The sequence below is a fragment of the Crinia signifera genome, chromosome 8 (genome assembly GCF_055691185.1).
Source record: "Crinia signifera chromosome 8, ASM5569118v1, whole genome shotgun sequence".
Lineage (NCBI taxonomy): Eukaryota > Metazoa > Chordata > Amphibia > Anura > Myobatrachidae > Crinia > Crinia signifera.
In genome coordinates, this window is record NC_139224.1 from 19,293,888 (window position 1) to 19,307,032 (window position 13,145).

Below are 13,145 nucleotides of genomic sequence, written 5' to 3' on the forward strand. Positions count from 1 at the left end.
AAGTCTGCCTGGCATGTGCCACCCTGTCCTGCAGCGAGATCTTACACAGAAGTGTTTCTGTGTACACATGGGATAGCGAGAGCTTTGTATGGATTGAGCATTCAGCCAGCTGGGGCATAGGCAGAACTCTGGGAGGCAATGGAGTCATCTGCCACCGGGCTCCTGCTCTCAAGGGGGCACCTCTCCTCCCCTGCCAGTTTAAATCAGTTCATTGAAAACAGTTGATATTGCTAATGTGGGTTACTCCCCCCTTCTAACATTATTTTTGCAAGTGTCACACCCTGTATTAGACCCATGACCTTACTGGAGACAGACACCTTACTGAATGAGCTATTTGGGGGGGGGGGCACCAGTACTTACCTTGCCTCCGGGCAACTGGGATGAACTTACGCCACTGAGCCGGGGCAAAGGGTGCCACATAGGGTGTCATTGCCAATGTGTAAGCTAGAGATGGACGTGCTCTTTCCATAGAGACTCAGCTGTGAGCTACTACGGAATCATGTTCTCCACCTCTGCAACGTGACTGGCCATGGATGGGACTGGGGGCTGATCCCTAGAGCATGTGTCCTAACATTTTAACCCCTTCAGTGGTGGGTTTTCTTTTAGGGAGCCCTCACCAGTGGTTAAGTTTTTTTATGGGGATCGCTCCCTAAAAAAACCCCACCACTGTCTCCCCCCCCCCCCCCGCAGCAAACAGAGAACTGGGCACCTTCACAACCATTGGATTCTCACTAAATTCTACAATACAAAATATAAGCCAAAGATAACATGCTGTAATGTTTATTTGTCCACAAACAGACGAATAATAGTCTGGTTACCGGCTTCCATGGAAATCCTCTGCTGATTATCGGATCAGGTGAGTTAGGACAGTGTACCTTGGGGGGATTTTGAAAAAATTATGAAAAAGAGGCAAAGATTGATTCTATGCTGTGTATATATATATATATATATATATATATATATATATATATAAATATCTGTTACACTAGGTGATTCATCGCGCCCCACGGGCGCTCTTCACACCGTCGTACGGGGCTGCGCCCCCTTCATTTGTGAACGTTAGTATTTGTGAGACATATGGTTAGAATTGTATGAAAGATGCCTGTATTGCAACTTGAGTTATAGGTGAAATGTGTTACATAGAGAGCATATGATTTGGAAGGGGGTGTGTATTGTTTTGTTTAATTAAAAAGCGGTTACAGAATAAGATGTACATTGATAGTGTGGAGGGTACAGTGACATTTGTGGGTGTGGGGGGGGGGGGTGTGTGCGTGCGTGTTGTTGAGGTGTGTGTGTGTGTGCAATAGTATAGTAGGGTGTTTTTGAGTCAGCGGCTCCCCACTGGCGGAGGTCACGACACAGGAAAACAGGAGGCTGGGTAGTGATAGGGGTGTGTGAGCATAAGGGGGACTAAAGAGGAGGGTGGGGGACACTGTGCAGCTTCTGCCAGTGGGTGAGGGATCAGCGTGGCAGCACAGGAGTACAGGACGGTGGCCCTGAGTCAGTGTCTCCTCCTACTGGATGGGAGTTAGGGTGCATGAGAGCAGGAGGCTGGGCTATGAGGCATGATAGAGGAATGTGGGCAACACAGCGTCAGCGACTCCCCAGTGGTGGAAGTTGCGGTTCAGGAGAGCAGAAAGCTGGGTAGTGATAGGGGTGTGTGGGCACAGGGCCGGTGCTAGGGTGCTCGGCGCCTCCCTGCAAACTCTAAATTTGCGCCCTCCCTCCCATACCTTATAGTAGAGCTCACACTAGAGGAACGCACCACAAAAAAAGGAACTGTGTTCTCCCAAGGAATGTGTTCTAAAATTACCCCACACAGTAGAAACCTCATTTGCATGTAGTGCCACTGATTCACACTATACCACACATTAGTTTCCCTTATTCCCTTTAAGAAACACAGTAATTATGTTTATTATTTAGGTTACATCAGGCATTTGTACCCTTTACACACATAATGCCACACAGTAGTGCCCCTTATATAAAATTCTATTAGTAGTAGTAGTGCCTTTTACACATAATGCTCAGAGAAATACGTCCACAGTAATGCCACTTATACATACATTCCAGAGTAATGCAGGTTACACCTAATGATCATAGTAGTGCTGCCTACACATAATGCCCAGATGAATGCAGGGTACACCTAATGCCCAAAGTAATGCAGGTCACACCTGATGCACGCAGTATTGCCGCCTACACATAATGCCCAGAGCAGCATTGCTTATGCATTAATGGCCGGAGTAGTGACAGTTACCCGCAATGCCCAGTCAACCATAGTGTTGCTTACATATAATCCCCATAGTATTCACACAATTCCCACTTTCATCTTTTTAACATACAACCAGCCACCTCCCCTAATGTGTGTGTGTGTGTGTGTGTGTGTGTGTATATATATATATATATATATATATATATATATATTTGAGAAAATTATGTCACTCACCAGTCTTGATAGTAGTCAAATAATTTTAATCAGGCAACATGGCAGGGGGTACAGAGCGTCGACGTTTCGGTCCTCCTCTGGGACCTTTGACAAAGGTCCCAGAGGAGGACCGAAACGTCGACGCTCTGTACCCCCTGCCATGTTGCCTGATTAAAATTATTTGACTAGTATCAAGACTGGTGAGTGACATCATTTTCTCAAATATGTATCTACCATATGGTTTGCAATATAACCTATGGATATAGATGTTCACCCCAGCAACAAGCCTTATCGCCAGATGAGAGTGCCAGCCATATGGATTGTGTGTATATATATATATATATACACATACACCCACAGACATATACATATATCTATGTATACAGTATGTATATATATACATATATACACACACACACATATATCCTTACACAGGCCCTTATTCTGGTTGGTGCGGTAATATCCGCGTGCGTTCGTGCCGCCGATGTTTTGTGTCTGCGCATGTGCAGAGGCGTCTCTGCGCATGTGCGAGCGGGGCGTACGGCCGAATCCCGCATGAAATGTGAACACTCCGAACAGGGGGTGGAGAGGGGCGTGAAGGGCTATTTGGGCTCATTACCATATGCGTACGCCCCGCGTTTCATGGGCGTTCCCATGCAAACGCTGGGCGTACGTATGGTAATGCGGCCGTGACGCACGTGTAGGGGGCGGACATATGACATCGCCGGATGTCAGCTGCCCGCCCAGATCCCTGCTTTTGCACGGAGAAATGCCCGTGTGGTCTGAGGTTGCGGGAGCTGCCTGACCACTCGGTCCTGCATTCGATGGTCTGCGACCACCGAATGATGGGGGAGGTTCCCTGAGATGGAGGAGGCGTATTCCATGAAAAATACACGTGCGGTCCGTACGGACAGCTTCTTACCGCGTACGGACGGAGTTGGCGATCCGTATGGAAGGCGGGGTTTCGCACGCATGGTCCTGGCCGCATATTCGGATCCGGCCGCACCGATCAGAATAAGGGCCACAGTCCAGAGCGGTTACACTCATAATAACTCACTCACAGGCAGTGAGTTGTGCCGTGCTAGCTTTGTTAAAGTCTATGTGCCAGTGTGTATTATAGTGGCATGCACCTTTGTTGCAGTCACACAGGTCTTGCAGCGTGGCTTCACTGACTTGTGTCCTGGCTTCTGCAGTGTCTCCTGGGCGCGGGCAGGACTGGAGCCAGGCAGCATCACACAGCAGCGTGGGCGGCGGGACAGTGCGACGCGTCTCAAGTTGGGCGGCAGGAAAGAGTGCCACGCAGCCGGTGCAGAAATGTAATTAAATGCCCCACATGTTCAGCACCAGTATCTTCCCTGCTGCTGGCGCCGCTGCCTGTCATATACTTTGACAGGCGCAGGCTACGGCAGCCGGCAGCCCACAGCTCCAGTCTCAGAAGAGGGGAGGAAGGGGCATCTACAGTCCTAGAGGAGGGGAGGAAGCGCCTTCAAGAGCCGGCGCCTACCTGCTTTGCAGGCTGTGCTGAGCGGGTAGCGCCGGCCCTGTGTGGGCATATGGGGGACTAAAGAGGAGGGTGGGGGACATTGTGCAGCTTCTGCCAGTGAGTGAGGTCCAGCGTGGCAGCACAGGAGTACAGGATGGTGGCCCTGAGTCAGTGTCTCCTCCTACTGGGTGGGAGTTAGGGTGCATGAGAGCAGGAGGCTGGGCGGTGATAGGGGAATGTGGGCAACACAGGGTGAGCGGGTCTCCACTGGCGGAAGTTACAGGGCAGGAGAACAGGAGGCAGGGCAGTGATAGAGCTGTGTGGGCATGAGGGGTAGTAAAGGTTTTTGGCTGTTGCTGAGTAGGGATAGGCATTGGTGCAGACGCCATCGATGGTTGGCATTGATGGCGATTTTGCACCCTGCCATCGGTAGTAGTAACATATTACTTGGATAACCATCGATTGTTGTAGCTATCGATGGTCATCCATTATATCTGACTGAATAGGCCGTGGGTCAATCAGAACTTGGTGGTGGGACTTCCGGGTGTGGGGGGCGGAGCTATGCTCCGTGTCCCGGCACCTTAAAAAAATTTGAAACTTGATCGGTTCTCCTTTGCCATCGATGTAGGGAAACCATCTAGTCCTCCCACATCGATGGCAAAAGTATTCAACATCGGCCATAAACCATCGATTATTTGAAATCATTGATGGTCGATGGGCATTCCTAGAACTGGAGGAGGATGGGGGACAGTATGCAGCTCCCGGCAGTGGGTGAGCGTCTCCTCCCACTGGGAGGGAGTGAGCGTGCATGAGAGCAGGAGGCTGTATAATAGTGGTATGTGGGCAAGACATTGATAAAAGTTGTGGGGCTGGTGCAGAGGACCGTGGGGTCACTTCTGGCAGTGGGGGAACCTGCAGCGTGGCAGCCAGGGCCGGATTTCCCACCTAGGGGCGGCACCTGCTTGTGGCGGTACAGGATCCCCCATTGTCACGGGGGTACGTGAAATGCAGGAGGGGGTCGCGGGGGTCCACTGGGGGGTGGAATTGCCGGAAGGGGGTCAGGGGGGTCTGCAAATTGCGGGAGGGGGGGGGGTGTGCGGGGATCTGCGATTAGCTGGAGGGGGTAGGGGTCCTCAAATCGCGGGAGGGGGGGTTGTGGAGGTCCGTGAAGTGCGGGAGGGGTGCGGGGGGTGCTGTGAATCAAGGGAGGGGAGGCGCAGGGGGGGTGGCGCGGGGGTCCGTGAATCACGGGAGGGGGCATGAATCGCGGGAGGGGGGGTCGTGAGGGGCTGCGAATCGCAGGAGGGGGGTTGCGGGGTGCCGTGAATTGCGTGAATCGCGGGAGGGGGGGTCCATGAATCACGGGAGGGGGTCTGCAAATTGCGGGAGCGGGCGCTGGAGGGGGAGTGTGAATAGCGGGGTGGTCCGCGAATCACGGGAGGGGGGGCATGGGAGGTGCCGAGGGGGTCCACAAATTGCGGGAGGGGGGCGCTACGGGGGGTTCCATGAATCGCGGGAGGGGGTCCGCAAATCGCGGTGGGGGAGCGAATTGTGGGATGGGGGGGGGGGGCGCGAATTGCGGGAGGGGGGGGATCGCAAATCGTAGGAGGGAGGTGCCGAGAATCGCGGGAGGGGGACGGGGCGGTGGTCCGCGAATCATGGTGGGGGGGGCACGTGAATCGCGGGGGTCCCGCTAATCGTGGGAGGGGTGTCGCGGGGGGGAGGGGGGGGCAGGAGTAATGGTGGATGGTGGCTGTGGAGTAATGGTGGATGGTGGGCGTGTACTGTAGCCCTGGCTGGGTGGGGGGAGGTGATGTCAAGGGGGTGGAACGTTATACACATGAGAACGTTATACACATAAAACGCTGGTCTTTTCCCTAGGTGGGGGGGGGGGGGGACGTTAGCTACACACGGGATGAGTGACAGATCTGGCTAAATATATAAGAGAGTGTTAGTTTTCGAAGGATGAACTATTTTTCCATGTGGCAGCGGCGCTGCTTGACAATTGAGTCAAAACACTCAATTGGCATAAAGTTCCTCAATCTCCCTGGCTCCATCATGCTGCGGGTCCCATCACGATCTCTCCTCCTTGCCAGGCTCCAGCTACCTAGCAGCGCCCCATCCTCGCCTGTCGGGCAGAGCCGGGGGTCACTATCGGCAGCTCCATGCTCCTTCCCAGGGACAGCCCAAGGCAATTATTTTGGTAAGCGAATATATATTTTTGTTCCCCATAGTAGAATATATGGGGACATGGATTCATGGAGCAGAGGTGAGGCCAAAGTATAGTACCAATCAGTGGCGTGCGGTGGGGTGAGGCACGACCTTTCCTGTCATACGAACGTATATGCTGGAGTTTTGAGTTTATAAAGTATGGCAAAAATACAAAGAATATATATAAAAAATCTTATTTTTATTATTCTAATAATTTTTATGGTCAAAACTCTGGAGTAAAAAATCTATGGCAGGTGAGGCAGTGCCTCACCTACAGTGCCTCACCTGCAGTGCCTCACCTGGCTGCCTTTTCTGCACATCTCTTATTAAAACTCAGTGAACCTCCAGCAGTGTATACTGCGGCACATGTGTATAATGCTGGCATGTACCCCATGGCCCATATATTGTGTGCAAATCTGGCTCTGGTACTTGCCTGGGACTCCTCTGCCATTTACCTCACCGCACGTCCCTGGTACCAATTCGCATTCCATCGCTCAGTAGAGTCTGGTAGTCACATTACACTACACAGTAGAGTCCTTTACACATTACAGCACAGTAGATCCGCTTATATGTGTTATACCACAGTAGAGTTCCTTTTACACATAATGCCATGGTATAAGGTGAACCACCATTGACTGGAATTTAATAATAACACCATTATAAATATTATTCAGATAGGGCTCTAAATAGTTAGCCACATCCAACTGTTTCATGGAATACAACATCTCTTGTGTTTTTTTTAGATTTTTTTTTGTATTGGCCCAGAGTCTGTACCCGTCACTTTCTTGGCAATATCAATGAAAAAAATTCGCCGTGCATGGCGAGAGATTTTTTCTCTCGCCATGCACTCGCCCTGTTCCGGAGGGCTCGCTGCCACTCCTGCTCCCTCTATTCAATGTGGTTAAGACTCGCCGCCACTCGCAGCGAGTCTTAACCCCTGCAGCGGACGAGTGTCCGCGGCAGGGAGCTGGCAGGGAGCCGTGGGGCGGTGGCAGCCAGGGAGATTAAAGTCTCCCTGGCTGCCCCAGAACATATGTGGAGGGGAGGTGGGCTCCCCGGGACCCAGGCAGCACAAGCTGCCCCCCCCCCCCCCCCCCCCTATAGCCAGCGGGGGACCCAGTATTCACTGCACCCGATCGTGCATATGTAATGATCGGATGCAGTGAATATATGAATATCTAATGAGCGGCTCGAGTGCTCCGGCCCCCTGCTGGCTGCTCTGTGTAAAAAAAAAAGTTAAAAAAAAATTATTATTTTTTTTTAAATTAAATATATATTCATGTGCTATAAGCACATGAATAAAAATAACATGCCCCTTCACAGAAAAAAAATCCTGATTTTTTTTACACCAAAATAAAAAAAAAAAAACCTTTTAGTTTAAAAGTTCACATTCCAGCTCTCCATGAAAAGATGGAGAATTGCTACACGGAGAGAGACGGCGAAAATCACTTAGAAAGACGGCGAATATTTCACATTGAATAGGGTTGCTCGCTTTTGGAGAGCAAAGTGCTCCGTCCAAGGTGAAAAAAGCACAAATTCGCCATAAAACAGGGCGAATTTTTCTCATTGAATACTGCCCATGATACAGTCCACTGACTTGGGATACAGCTTGTTTTTTGCTTTGTTATGTCAGCATGTGGTTTACATCCAGTTACTCTGAAATGATTGGCTTACTTCCAGACCACGCCTCTCGCAGTGTTTTTCCTTGTACGACATCAGCTGTTGCACTATTCGTTAGGTATACGGCTGTGGACACTGCTTCTGCCCAAAAACACTTTCCTAGGCTTCTTTAATCTGCACTCTCCCCACAATTGTGTGTTTGGCATGCTCACCGTTCTGGCATGTATGGAACAATTAGTTTATGCCTAGTACCATACATACTCTACTTTCATTTTCACCTCCATTGTACAATCTCAAGACTTCTAGGGGCATATTCAATTATAGGTTGGGTTTTCTTCACGACTAATTACAATATCAGCATGATTCATTTAGTGGATATTAATCCGTGCATTAGTCCCTGATGTCTACTGTTCCTCACAGCTTCAGGAACTGTGAGGAGAAGAAGGCACCATCAGCAGGGCTGACGGGGGGGGGGGGGGGGGGGCTCTGGAAGGGCCCGGCAGCTCAATTTACTCCAACCCCCCGCCTCTCCCCAGGCAGGCAGGCACTCACACCACACAGGGCAGCCCGCAGAGCACCGAGCCCAGAACACAGAGGGGGACCACCGATCAGCATCATCCGGGTGCTCCCCTCTGTGTCCTAGGCTCGGCACTCTGCAGGCTGCACTGTGCATGCACGACCGAGGAGACGCCGAGGGGATGAAAGAGGGTGACGCCGCGCCGCTGCCACCGGGTGAGTAATTGGGGAGGGAGAAGGCAGGAAGGGGGAAAGAGGTGGCGGCGGCAGGCCCAGACTGAAAATCAGTCCTGGGCCCCAAAATTCCTGGCAGCGGCACTGACCATCAGAGGTCAACGTGAAGGGAAAACCCATTATTTCTACAGTTTACGTAGAATCATTGGGAGTCAATTTACTAAGATGGGAGTTCTATTGAAGATGTGATGTTACCCATAGCAACCAATCAGATTCTATCTATTATCTTCTAGAATGTGCTAAGTAAATAAAAAGAAGAAGTTGCTTGTATGGGCAGCATTCTATCTTCAATAGAACTTCCATCTTAGTAAATGTGCCCCATAGAGATGCCATGCATTAATTCCTTAGGTTTGGATAGTTAATTGAATAGCCTTTCCACATGGCAGCAATAACTGTGGTTACTCCTGACTAATTGAATACGCACCTAAGATTCTGACCAGCTTGGGTGTCTGCTGATCTCTTGAAATCTGCAATCTTACTTGTTACTTTACTGTTATTCTTGTGATGTCATCAATGATTGTTGGAAAATTCTGGTATTCACGTATCATTTTTTCTTCCATCTGTATGCACCAATGCATGGGGAGTCTCAGCTTTGGTTACTTATCTTGAGATCAGACTCATTAAACAGTGTTCACATGTCGGCCTCTCTATGTCACTCCTGGCTTTATTATCAGGCCCCAGGTGATCTAGTCACCTGTGCCAGAGTTCCAGAGAATGACTTATACATTCCCTCCAACATTTGAAGGGCAGAAATCGGCACACATTCAGAAAGGGGGCGTGGCCACATGGAAGGGGCGTGGTACCACACAAAAGGGGCGTGTCATTACATGACACATCGTAATGCCCGTTACACATTTTAGTAAACGCTGTAATGCCAATTACACATAAGGCCACACACCGTAATGCCCAATGCACATTGTACAACACATTGTGGTGCCCATTACATACTATATAACAAACCATAATGCCCATAACATATTTGACGCATAAATGCTGCTTACCTACATGCTCATTGCCAGAGGGTTCTTTCTTGATGCCAGGGCTTCATGTTTGATGTCAAGGAGGCTTTGGCTTCATGCTTGTTGCCAAGAGGGAGTGCATGGCATGTTGCCAAGGGGGAATATAATGCTGATTGCAAAGTGTGGGGGAATTGCTCGTTGCCAAGGGGGGAAAAAATGCTGTTGTCAAGGGGGGAAATTGCTCGTTGTCAAGGGGGGGAGAAAATGCTCTTGTCAAGGGGGGGGGGATTGCTCGTTGTCAAGGGGGGAGAAAATGCTCTTGTCAAGGGGGGGGGATTGCTCGTTGTCAAGGGGGAGCCGCCAGACGCACACAATTGAATAAAATGACAGCCGGGCAGAGAGAGCAGTCTGTGCACTGCCCGGCTGTATAGTATAAGCAGCGGCAGCATCCTCGTCCCTCACTGAATATTTTCAATTCTCCCGCTTGGCGGCCGCGAGCCAATAGGAGGTCGCGGTCATGCAGCCAATCATGAGCGGCTGCTAGACCGCAAGCTCCTATTGGCTCGCGGCCATCCACTGACTCCAGCCTGAGCCTAGGGAAGAGAAAGAGCCTGCCCTTGATAATTACAAGCTGCTAGAGACTATGCTGCTGCTGCCGCCGCTTTAGGTAAGCAGATGGCAGAAACTAGATCCAGCCGGGCAGCGCACAGACAGCTCACTGCTGTCTGTGCGCTGCCCGGCTCTGAATTCGGTACATTCGGTACTTGTTTAATTTGCCGGTACAGACCGTAAAAAAACGGTACCGTACCGGCAAATTCGGTACTGTTGGAGGGTATGCTTATACCACTTTCACACCAGAAAATGCAGGGACCCACCCGGGAATATGGCCATTCCCGGGTTGGCCCCTTTCACACCAGAAAAGTCCATGCATTTTCTGGTGTGTGAAGGAAGCGGGGAGGAGGCATGCAGGCGGCTTGATGGCAGCGAGTACTTACCCCGGTTGCTGGTCCTCGGTGCAGAACGGGGATCCACACAGGCGGCGGGTGCAGATGACACAGCTCTCCGGCGGCAGTGTGAAGGTGCCGGAGAGCTGCGTCATCTTCATCCGCCGCCTGTCCTGTCATTTGCGCCCACCACATGTGTGGATCCTCGGCTCTAGTCGCGGGTTGTTCCTCGGACCAACCCAAGAAATTAGGCTTGTGTGAAAGGGGTATAACAGTACTTGAACCAGAGGATGTCATCACACAACACTCCTCCGTGTCTAGGATATCCTGTTGCTGGAATCTGGTTACTGACGCTAATCTGCTGGAATCTGGTCAAATGCATACCTCCCAACTGTCACGATTTCCGCGGGAACGTCCCGATATTCGGGGACGTTCTCGCGTCCCGCCCGGGGCCGCCATTGTCCCGCGGTGGGGGGGACAGTTGGGAGCCCCCCAGCTTGCCGAGAATAGACGCTGTGCGCACAGCATCTATTCAGCGCCGACGAGCGGCGAAAACGGGGGCGTGGCCGGAGTTTGCGTCACCCAGTGAGGCCACGCCCCATTTTCTCAAAGCCACGCCCCCTTTTCGGGAGCGCGCGCGGCTTCGCCACGCGAACGTCCCGACCTCCCAACTTCAAAAGTTGGGAGGTATGCAAATGTATTCTCCCCATTATACCTTTATCTTTATATGTTATCTGCAGGAGTATTCACTTGTCATAAACTGACATTTTCCATTGATTTATTTATGGAATGAACATACTGATCCAAGCTTAAGCCTTTGGTTCCCATGTCTCTATCGTCTACATCAGGTTAAGGATTGTCACCTGGTTTACTTGTGATTTTACACAGGTATTCATTCTTGAGGTGCATATCCCTAGCAAATGCCCATGTAGTACAGTTTGTGTGTTGTAATAGTATTGAAATATTAGAAAATACAATAATTTATTATGCGTGCCACATCGTGGAAATGTATTATAATCCTCTCTTACATTCCATATATCTTAGATTTGCTGTGATTTCCGATGATTGAATGATCTTCTCTGTTTTACCAAACCCCCCTCTACCCAATGTCACTGTCCCCGGTCACCTGGATACACAAACAAGAGCGCTTCTCTCTTCTTGCCACCTGGCTACAGCCCAGATAAGATAATCTGCAGAGGATTTCCCTGGAAACTGTAAATAATACTAATATATTTCTTGATAAATAGGCATTACAGCACAGCGGGGTTTGGATTATATTTCCCATTTTCCAACATAGGGGGAATTCAGTTATTTTGTGGGCACCCAGAAAAAAATGAGCACTAATCGGACCAATTCAGTTGTTCACCCGATATAGCTGCGTCATTAATTACTACTTTTGATCATTAAGGAGAATCACTGGGAATCCATCGAAGCCTGATACAATTACATGGGGTGTAGAGCGTTTGGCAGGCCCAGGCAGGGGTTAAAGTGAGGGGGAACGGGGTGGAACTGAGTTCCTCTAATGGTGAGGTGTTCCTCTAATGGCGAGGTGGAACATTTTAACCTCCACATTGGCCCTGCACAGTAATTCTTACAGGAAAGCATTATAGTTTGTAGGGGGATGCCAAAAACCCTACCTCTGTCTCTGCCTAATGGGGGGAGGGGATGGGGTGTAACTAGGTGGCATAAAGAAATGAGTTCCCCCACCTCTGCATGACCACTTTTCGCATAATCCTACTGAGCTGATACATATGGTTCAATTCAGTTTAATGTCCCGTTTTTCTGTGCCTGGCTAAGCCAGAGCTCAAGTCTCCCGCTGGACCGCTAGCCAATAGACGCTCACAGTCCAGCAGCCAATGCTGCTTCTGATTGGCTGCTGGACCACAAGCGCCTATTGGCTAGTGGTCCAGCAGGGGACTTCGTCTACAGCCAAGCACAGCGGGGAAGGTAACGGGGAGCGAGCAAGCTGGGGCAGCGGGCGAGCACGGCGGGGCCATGTTGTATTTTGGGGCACGGAGCTTGTGCTCCGCCCTAGCTACGCCGCTGGTCCTACCAGCGGGCCACAGTGTCCCATGGTGGGGGATTTGTTGGCACAGAGGAGAGAGAGAGAGAGTCTGGGATATAGCTGCCTACCCCCCTGCATTTTGCAAGAGACTCCCTTAAATCCGGATAGAGCTGCGCTCATCTAGCCTGCCTATGGTGTTTGGCCCACCAACTCGCCACAAAGCACCTAGTTGGTAATAAAGCAGGGTCCTACCCGTTTCAGACCCGTTTTTTTCATCCACTGTTTTCTATGGGTTAAAACGGGTTCAGAGTTGTGAAGGAACAAAAACTGCACTGAAATACCGTTTACGGACAAAAACTGCACTGAAATACCGTTTACGGACAAAAACTGCACTGAAATACCGTTTACGGACAAAAACTGCACTGAAATACCGTTTACGGACAAAAACTGCAATGAAATACCGTTTACGGACAAAAACTGCACTGAAATACCGTTTACGGACAAAAACTGCACTGAAATACCGTTTACGGACAAAAACTGCACTGAAATACCGTTTACGGACAAAAACTGCAATGAAATACCGTTTACGGACAAAAACTGCACTGAAATACCGTTTACGGACAAAAACTGCACTGAAATACCGTTTAAAGACATGCGGTGTGAGAGGGGTTTTAGCTGGCAGACCCGTTTTTTAGAAACGTTTTAAAATACCTGGTCAAAGCCAGTTTTGTGGTCTGGAAGCAGCATAAGT